Genomic DNA, 9,953 nt, shown 5'->3' on the forward strand with positions numbered 1-9,953 from the left:
TTGTTATCTTAATTACAATGTTGCTTTTTAAGGTGGTTATTATAGTCGAACGAAATAAGACAAATTATTAAAGGGCAGAAAAGAGCCATTAATACATGCAGATATGTAGCGGAGGTTTTGTAATAATATCAATCGAATAAGCTTATTTCAAATCATACATGTTATGGCACAACGCAAAATATACCAACAAAATTCAAAATATAGGCCTATTATACATGTAGATCCCTGCCTACAACGTGTGTCACACTGTGTGAAAGTAAAACACTGTCAGTATTCACATTCCACTTCAATAAATTGGACACACTAGTTTTCACACTATGGTACACTGTGCGTTAACACTGTGAGTAATTACCCGTAGCAAATCAGGGCCCTGCGAACGATTTTTTTTAACTGGGGGTGCTGCTGATGTAAATTTGAAAAGCAAATTAAAAAGAAAATGTTTGCAGTTTGCAATGCAAAATGAACGTCAGTTTTGTTGCAAGATATTTGACAAGCAAGCAAAATAAAAATAAAATAAGGGTTTCACTACAAAATGAAGGTCATGGTGGTCATATTTCTCCATTTTGTCACACCTTCCAGAATAATGCACGCAGCAGGTTCCTCCTCCAGGAAAATCTTGGGGGTGTTTCAGTGCCCCCAGTACCCCGCCTTCCAGGAATTAACAAGACTAAAAGAAGTGCAGAACGTTATTGAGTTGAAACACTATGTAAACAATCACATTGTTTTCTCATGGCCTTTCCACTGCGATAAAATAGAACACTGTGGTTTAAAGCATATATTTAGTTTTGGTAGACCCCCCCCCACGTGCATTATTATAAAATATTCGATCATATGAATTCGTGTGCCCTTAAACGTTTATGATGTGAAAGACATGAAAATAAAAATGTTTTTTATGGATTAATTCATGAACTTTAGAACGAAATATATTTTGACTTAGTTCCCAATAAAAACAAAGTATCTTCGTATTTTTGTCTTCTTTATTTCATCCCCCTTTTCAAACAATAGAAGGATATAATATTTGTCTGTAGTTTTCCCATATTCAATACTAAATGTGTAAACAAAGAGAAAAGCTCAACAAGCTCAAAGGGCTTTTTTCAATATGAAATTAAAATATTACCGAGAGAGGGCATAGCTGCCGAACTCAAGTTCTAGTGACTGAAAAGAAAAATGCAAATTTCAAATTTTAACCGCTGAGAAGACATCCAATGACCACTACACTCTTGTAATATCGTGAATATGGGAATGTTAAATGATACTTAAGTGTAACCAATATTACTGACCATTTACCAAAGTGGTAAGACAGTCTTTAAGCACCGTGTATAAGTATTCACACTATTGATACACTGTGTACTACAATGTTAAAACGTGTTCCAAACACAGAGCGACCAGAGTTGAAACATTGTTTGTCCACAGTGTGCTGACTGTGTGTTCTTTCTCACCTGGCTGCCCACGCATTTACACATTATTGTGTGTGCGAATGTGACTTATATTATCATGATCTATACCCGTATGAAATGCTATATAATGCTAGTTTTACATTTATCATTAACATAAAAACTGGATCTCTTAATGAACCTGTATCAGAACATTCGTTACAAAAAATGTTTATTTATTTTACCATCTTTGAAAAACAGCAAAGCTTATTTACGATTTTTTTCCTCAAAATATTAACCAACTATTTTCAAATATGAGATCAATCAAAGCAAAATAGATCTTCCCACTGTGCTAAAATACCAGAGTGACAATGTTCATTGCAGTGTGGTCTTTGTGTGGAACTGTGTGAGTGGTGGCTGCCCTTTTCACAATTTTTTTTTCTTCTAATATCCATTGCTTGGAAACTGTGTGAGCACACTAAGCGAAATGAATCGCACATAACTGCAAATTCCTCGCTTTGTATGAACTAGGTGAACACAGTGTAATTGCCGTTAAAATCACACAGTTACAGAAGTTCAATCGGACAGTGGGAAGCGTTTCACTCTGGTCTGGGTGTGTTCATACAGTTGAAAATAATGGTGAATATATCAACACTGTATTCATGGTGTTCTTTCCCGCTAGAAAAAAAAATCACAAAACGCGTAAAATCATTCATAATATGAAAAAAATATTTATCTCACTAACAGTATTCGACAAGAAAGAACAAACATTATAAATAGTCCAACACAATAATTCAATAGACATGATAGACATATAGCAATAGTAATAACATTTGACGATGCTGACTGGGGACTCATATTATTATGCAGTGGAATGAGAATAAACGGAACAGTAAACTATTCGAAAGTACATATCGCAATCTAAATTGTCTCTTTGTCAGTTTAATTGTTAAGGAATATCAATATAGAAAACAAAATGAAAGAAACAAAAACATACTAATAAAACAAGGTGATGAACAGACAATGCTTGACAGGAACGTGAACATGTTCATTGCTCCATGATTTATGACACTTATTGAATAAGTATTGTTAATAAAGACAATAATTTGTTGCCCGCTACCTCCTCCAACAGGCGAACAAATCATAAAAATGTATATGGTAACTGCAGAACAAGACAAAAACAATAACAATGTTAATTGCATTCGCCCCACCACCCCATGCGCCCACACACACCCATCCACCCACACCCCACAAACACACACATATTTATTTTTGCTTATTTTTTGTATGTTTAAGAATCGATTAGTCACGTTTATAACTTTCATCAATTTTACCACTCCCCGCAGAACCCGCCCCTTCTCTCTTTCCCATTTTTTCATAACATGGCAAGGCCAAAGTCTGGGGCAGGGTTTGTAAGCATAGGGATGAACTTAATATGCACATTGCATTTTGCCTTACTTGCCTTATCTGAGGCGAAAATTAAAAACAAAATACAACTCAAATTCTGATTTAAACGGAGTTCTGGGCTCTCTGCGTTACGGAAATACATATAGACGCTTCCCGCTGCCCCGTTCCATATTACCCTGCGATAGTATCCCTGGGTACGCCAAGCTGAAAGGTTGACTTGAAAGCTTAGAGACTAGCGTTCGAGATCCACTCTTCTTTATTCAAACCAATGCTTACAGACCAAAACCCTTTTCACTCGAAGACTTGGATTCTCGATTCTCGTACATTCGTTCCTATTGCATCGAGCACCAGAGAGACACAAGCAAGCTTTGTAAGTCATCAGAAGATCATATTTTGGTCGTTTCCATAGATGTACCACTCTCCACTTATTTTCATCGGTAAGGCAAAACGCTTGTTATTTTGTGTTTCTTAGCTTAAAACTGGTATTCAATTTGTTTCAGTACCTGGAAAAAAAACACTGGAGACATAGCCTGTATTTTGTCAACATTTATTGAAAGAAGTATTGAATGATATATCTGTAAAGCGTTGAGAGACATCGTTCCGATGAATTAAGCGCTATATAAAAACGGATTATTATTATTATTATTAAACACTTTCTACCATGGGACCTTCTATAAGTATCTGGAGCTAAAAGAGAAAATGGCTATACCGTATTTATAAATTCATTGTGCTTCAGTTAAAAAAATATATAAATGAAGATTTGTAAATTATTTAGTAATTTTTTACCTTGAGTTGGGGGTTGCCACGCAATCAAGCTGAGCTTATAGTGGCAACCCCTGCAACCTTCTAAAAAAAATGTTTTAATAGAAAATGCAATTCTTTTTCAATGTTTTGCTTGTCAGTTATATGTATATTATTATTGTATTTTCGTTGTTAACGTGTTTATGAAAAAGTGTTGCAGAAACAAATAAATGAAATTTATGTAATTAAGTTTATGTAATTAATTTTGGATGAAATTTTTAATAAGCACATGTTGAAAAAAGTGTACGTATGTGTGTGTGTGAAGGATGTGAGCGTGTATGACCAGCCCTGGTGATTTACACATCCTCTTCAGTTTACACCTGTCTCTACTCTGTGACACACACACCCTCGCACACCCTCTCTCTCTCTCTCACACACACACACATACACACCCTCACACACCTTACTTACGCAACCTAACTTCTAACTTCCTCAAGAAGGGCAGACCGACTCCTGAAAGCTTAAAGACAGGGATGAACTTGAAACGGCCCTCCCCATTCCCTATCGATCCCATCCCCCCTCTCTCTCTGTCCCTTCACTGCCCCCCTCTCTCTCTAAAAAAGGTTACGCTTCATAAAAAAATCCTATGAATTATTGGAAGCTTTTTGCCATGCACTTTTGTATATCGCAACACTTCTCTTCATGCTAAAGACAACATGACAAAAATATTTTTTTTTGATGACCGCTTGGGTATAATCACAACCTACTGTACAAATGTGGATATGGTCAATCTATGTAAATGGACGTAATTTATGAAGGGCATGTGTACATAAGCTAAGAAAGTTGATTTAAAGACATTTGCTACTTTCTTGACATTTATTCTTGCCCCCACATATTCCTACAAGCCACACTGCCCCTAAGACCCCGGGTATAACTATGTATCTATTTTATATATAACCGTGAACTGCATGAAATTGGTCTAACTGTTCTTATTTTTTTCCTGAACACAATTATTGAGGTTATGCTTGGGAATGTGTAAAGAAACAAACTATGAAAATAAGTATAAGAGGGAAATAAAACAATATCAGAGGACAAACGTTATAAAGTAAAATGCTCGAGATGTCTGAAATTAGTATCATTCACGTCCACATATCCAGTTGGAAAAATAACAGAAGTTCACCTATTATTAAGGTCTTCATTTTGTTTGCAAACATGCTCAAATGAGTCACGATGACTTAAAGTGTCTTATATTCAGCATTAAAAGAAAAATGCAAAAAAAATATATTTTTAAGAAATACGACACACTAAGTACATTTTTCGCCTTCTTCCTTGACACAGCGTGAAAATCAACATTTTTTTAGCGCAAACCTTTTTTGCGTGCTTTACAAAAGCAGGTTGTACGCGGACAAGCGTAATATTCGGTAAATTATCCTACTTCCATTTGATGGAAAAGGCACAAGCCCCAGATATAAGAAAAAAAATCCCAATGCTGTAAAAATTCCTATTTCAGGTTCAGGGAATGCTAGGAAGTGTAAACTGTTTATTGATCCGCACTTTATGTGACATGCCAACCACAAACCAACAATAAATAGCCCAAAATGATGTTTTTTAATTTTATTTAGCTTGAAATATAGAATAGTTAGGATGTCCTATTTGAATGTCCTAACATTGAAAAAACAATTACCCGCGTTTTGCGCACGTATACAGTGCGTATCAATAAAAAGTTTACACTTTGAAAAAGTCCTGGGAATAAAAAAAATATACAACAAGTGGGTAATTTTTTTCATATATAATCTTGGGTTTGGGTCTCATCTATCCAATAAAAGTAAAAGTTTTGACAGAATGTTACACTTGAGTGAGCACTATCCATTTTTGTAAAGCTCGCAGAAATCTGTTTGCGCAGAAATGCTCATTTTTACACTGTGTCAAGTGGAAAGGGCAAAATCCAACTTAACCTGCGAAACATTTCTCATACATTTTCCTTGCACTTTTAGTCAATTGAAATAAAACAGATGCATTCAAGCATTTTGTAACAATTTTTCCACCCAGATCGAAATTTCAACACTTAGTAGGAACAACCTTTACCCTTTCTGTGCCAGCTGGATCTGAGGACATAACTGAATCTGAACAAAAGTTTATATCAGACATCTCCAGCATTTTTTTATCATTTAAAGTGGGTTTGCATTTCATTTTCCTTTTAATACTTGTTTATCCACACTTTTTCCAAGCTTGACAATGATTAACAAAATGAAAATCAATCCTAAGCCACTTCATGTAAATCACAACTCAGTGTAAAGCAAATATCTTCACGATTGCCTCGGTGTGTGGGGGAGTGGGGTGGGGCGCAATGCACTCTTCGAAGTGTTTTGGGCAAGGAAACAATTTTAAAAAGGTAAAAGATATCTTCAAATCAATTTTACTAGCTAAATTCCACATGTTCTTCATGATTAAGGTCTACTTTTATCGCATAACTATTACAAAGTTCTGCGCAAATAATTTTTCACTTTACTTTTAAAAAGTAAGTGGTGCTCACTCAAGCGGAAATATTTTTCGACAGTTATATCATCATTTGCTTAAATGGATCTGTACCAATGTTAAAATGTGGAAAAATCTTCAGGATATTACGAATGTATGATTTTACAGGATTTTTTCTAAGTGTAAACTTTTTTTTGATACGCACTGTATTGTTGGTTTAATAAGATACGGATTCTGTTGATGATTGCCTAAAAACATTCCTTAAACATGTCAAAAGGTCGCCCTTATTTTCAGGTGAGTGTGATATAAAATTTTGATTTGATTTGATTTATTGTTTTCTTCTGCATCCATGGAACATTCGTATAATACATTTTTCATAACATAATAAACATAATATGGTAGCATTTTTGGCATGAATCATAAATAAAGTATACTAAAAAAAATAAAAATAATTCCAGACAAAAATGATTAACTACCAAATTATTATATGATATTCACAATTTGCAGGAGAAGGATTGTCATCATAAGCAGATTGCTTGAAGAAAAATGACAATCCCAAAATAAACTAATTAAATTAATTAATACGTTTGTAAAGCAGAATGGGCATACATTTTCAAATACGAATCATCAATTCATGCAATATTTTTAGTATGAAGATGAAGATGATAAAGGTGAGGGTGACGGTGATATGATGATGATGATGAAGGCCATGGAGATGATGGTGGTCATGATGGAGATATTGGTAATGACTGAATCGAAGGAGGAATGAATTCACGATGAAAAAGGATACGACACAGAAATTTTACTTCAAATATTCTGATAATAACATAGATTTAACGTTTGCCTTAAATGAGTGAAGAGACGAAGATTGTTTTACAGACTCTGGTAGAGAGTTCCACAAATCTGGACCTTGGTGTCTTATGGATCTCTGCGCAATAAGCAATTTGGGGTTGATTAAATGGAAATTTGAAGAGTTACGGGTAGGGTATGAATGAATAGATGTATTCAGAGTATAAAAATTGTGGAATGAAGGTGGGAGCATGTCATTTACATACTTAAACATAAGTAGTAAACTTTGAAGTGAATTTATGCCAAATACTGTTAGAGTCTTTAGTTTATGGAATAATGGATTTGTGTGTGATAAATATTGGGAATCAGTACAGATTCGAATTGCTTTTTTCTGTAATAAGTATATTGTATTAATTTTAGTTTTTGCACATGTTGCCCAAATTATGTTGCAATACAATATATAAGGTAAAATTAATGAATTGTATAGTATGATAAGAGTTGTATGTGGAATTATGTTTTTAATTTGTAAAGTATACCTACGTTTCTAGAAATACTATAGTAGTTATACAACGTACATGTTCATTCAAATTTAAATTTTCATCTATTGTGACACCTAAAAACTTTGTTACATCCAACCATTCATCAATTGCAAGATCCCTTTTGAACGATTCAATGTTATTAGGAGATTCGTTTCTATACATTGCCAATTTGAGTATATTTTCTTTTGGAATATCATTATCGCAAAATGTAAAAACCGGCAAATGATCCGATATATCAGATATTAACAATCCGCTCGTAATATCTCTGTTTAATATATTTGAAAAAGTGTTGTCGATAAGTGTTGATTGTAGTAGTAGTAGTAGTAGTAGTACTAGCTGTAGAGGTAGTAGTAGTGTCAATTCTGGTCGGTTTATCTATATGGGGATAATAGCCAAATGAATGCATTGTGTGTAGGAATAAATCGTGTTCATTGTTTTGGGATAACAGGTTGATGTCAAAATCACCCATTAAATATATTTGTTTCTCTTCTTTACTGATAGTATGAAGGCACGTTTCAAGGTCTTCACAAAATAAATTTACTTTATCATGAGGGGGTCTATAAATCAATCCAATGATTATATTTTTGCCTTTCGGCTTCATGATTTCTAGGAATAAAGTTTCACTCTGTTTTAATGATATTTATTTCCTTACTTTAAATTGTAAATGTTCACTGATGTAAAATGCTACACCTCCTCCTCTTTGTTCTTCACGGTCACGCCTAATGAGATTATAGTTTTGCAAACTGAATATGTTAGGTGAATTATCGTGAAGCCATGTTTCCGTGACACCAATAATGGAAAATTTGAAATTATTTAAAGTGAAAAGTAATGATTCCAACGACTCAAAATTTTTGTTCAAACTTCGAGCATTAATATGAAGCAAACTGAATTTATGTTCCATGTCTCTAAATCTAGAAGTAAAATCTTCAGTTGAGTAATAGTTATTATCAGATGATATATTGTTTGTATTGAAAATAGAAAAAATGTCCATGTCATTACTCACGAGGAATATTTGATATTACCAAAAACTTAAGATTATGGGTATGATATGTGATTTGTGTGTAAATTTTCTGTGTCGTAACAGCAAGATGGTGGTAGTAATGGTGATGAGATAAAGAGAGGATGAAGTTTAGAAAAACTAATAAAGGATGAATGTAAAATCGATTTTGCTGTTTGTGATGATGATGATGAAAATGATGACAATGATGATGGAGGTGATGGTTGGAGAATTGAAATCCTACAACCGGAATCTGATAATGATTATTCATAATCGAAATGTAATGAACACTCTAATTTCAGAGTATCTCAGCCATGATTTGTATGCGAAGGAACCTTTTAAACACGAAGTATCAGTGGCACTGTAATAATAAAGAAACAAAACAAAAAAGTTTCGATCCTATCGAACAAATACATTTATATAAATATAATTGGTCATCGACAACACGAAGTGTCTCAGAGGTCAGAGTCAAAACAGAATCAAAGAATAATTTTAATTTCTTTATTTCGAATGAGATGTCAATTGTTAAATATCTCGTAAAATTTTAGAGTCTTTTATTTTCTTGATCGATCCCTTGTGTTGGTAATCAAAAAAGTAAATCCTTAAAGCTATAAATTACACACAAGTTTCCCAAAATTGGTTCATGTCCTCTGAAAATAAGCACGGCGCTTCGCACTTGCATGACTTGTTTTGTCTGTATGCACTATTATAAACAAAGTACTTGAAATGTTCCATTTTTGTGATTTTGTAATGTAAGGTCTGAAGAATTAGCAATTAAATCGCTGAAAAAACGAATGCAAGGTAAAATTCATCCGGACCAACACGATACTTCGAAAACGTTAAGTGTTGCTTTCCATTTCTTTGAACAAACTTTCGAATTCTTGGAAATATATCCAGAAACTTATATATCATCATAAAACCACAACTAAAAGTGGATGTTATTTCTTTTGTTTCAAGGACAAACCAATCACAATCCACTTTCTTAGAAATCTATGGTTTAGGACATGGTATATGAAATTTTGTGAGCCACAAATTTATATTCAAATACATTGCAACTAAATTCCGTTCTTGGTGTACGCTTTTAAGGAATTGGTCAAAATGATAAAGGTAATCGTGAATATGTGATTTTACAAAATTGTGAATATTACATATTATGCGGATCCAGGTAGGCAGAGGTGGCCGCCCATTCCCCCTATTGGCTCCGACCCCCCCCCCCAAAAAAAAGTGAGAGAAAGAAGAAGAAGAGGAAGAAGGGGAAGAGGAGGAAGAAGAAGAGGATGATGATGAAGAAGAAGAAGAAGAAGGAGAAGAAGAGGAAGAGGAAGAAGAAGACGAAGCAGAAGAAGGAGGAGAAGAAGTAGAAGAAGAAGAAGAAGAAGAAGAAGAAGAAGTAGAAGAAGAAGAAAAAGAAGTAGAGGAAGAAGAAAAAGAAGAAGAAGAAGAAGAAAAGAAGAAGAAGAAGAAAAAAAAAGGAGAAGAAAAATAAATTCTTTTGGGCGGAAAAAAATATAATTATTTGCTGAGAAAGGTCGTGGAAATATACTGAATGCAATGATATCCTAACAATCGGTCAGTTGCATTACAAAAAAGGGGAGTTTGGAAAATCAACTACTACTACTACTACTACTACTA

Source organism: Lytechinus pictus, chromosome 5, assembly GCF_037042905.1.
Source record: "Lytechinus pictus isolate F3 Inbred chromosome 5, Lp3.0, whole genome shotgun sequence".
Classification (NCBI taxonomy): Eukaryota; Metazoa; Echinodermata; class Echinoidea; order Temnopleuroida; family Toxopneustidae; genus Lytechinus; species Lytechinus pictus.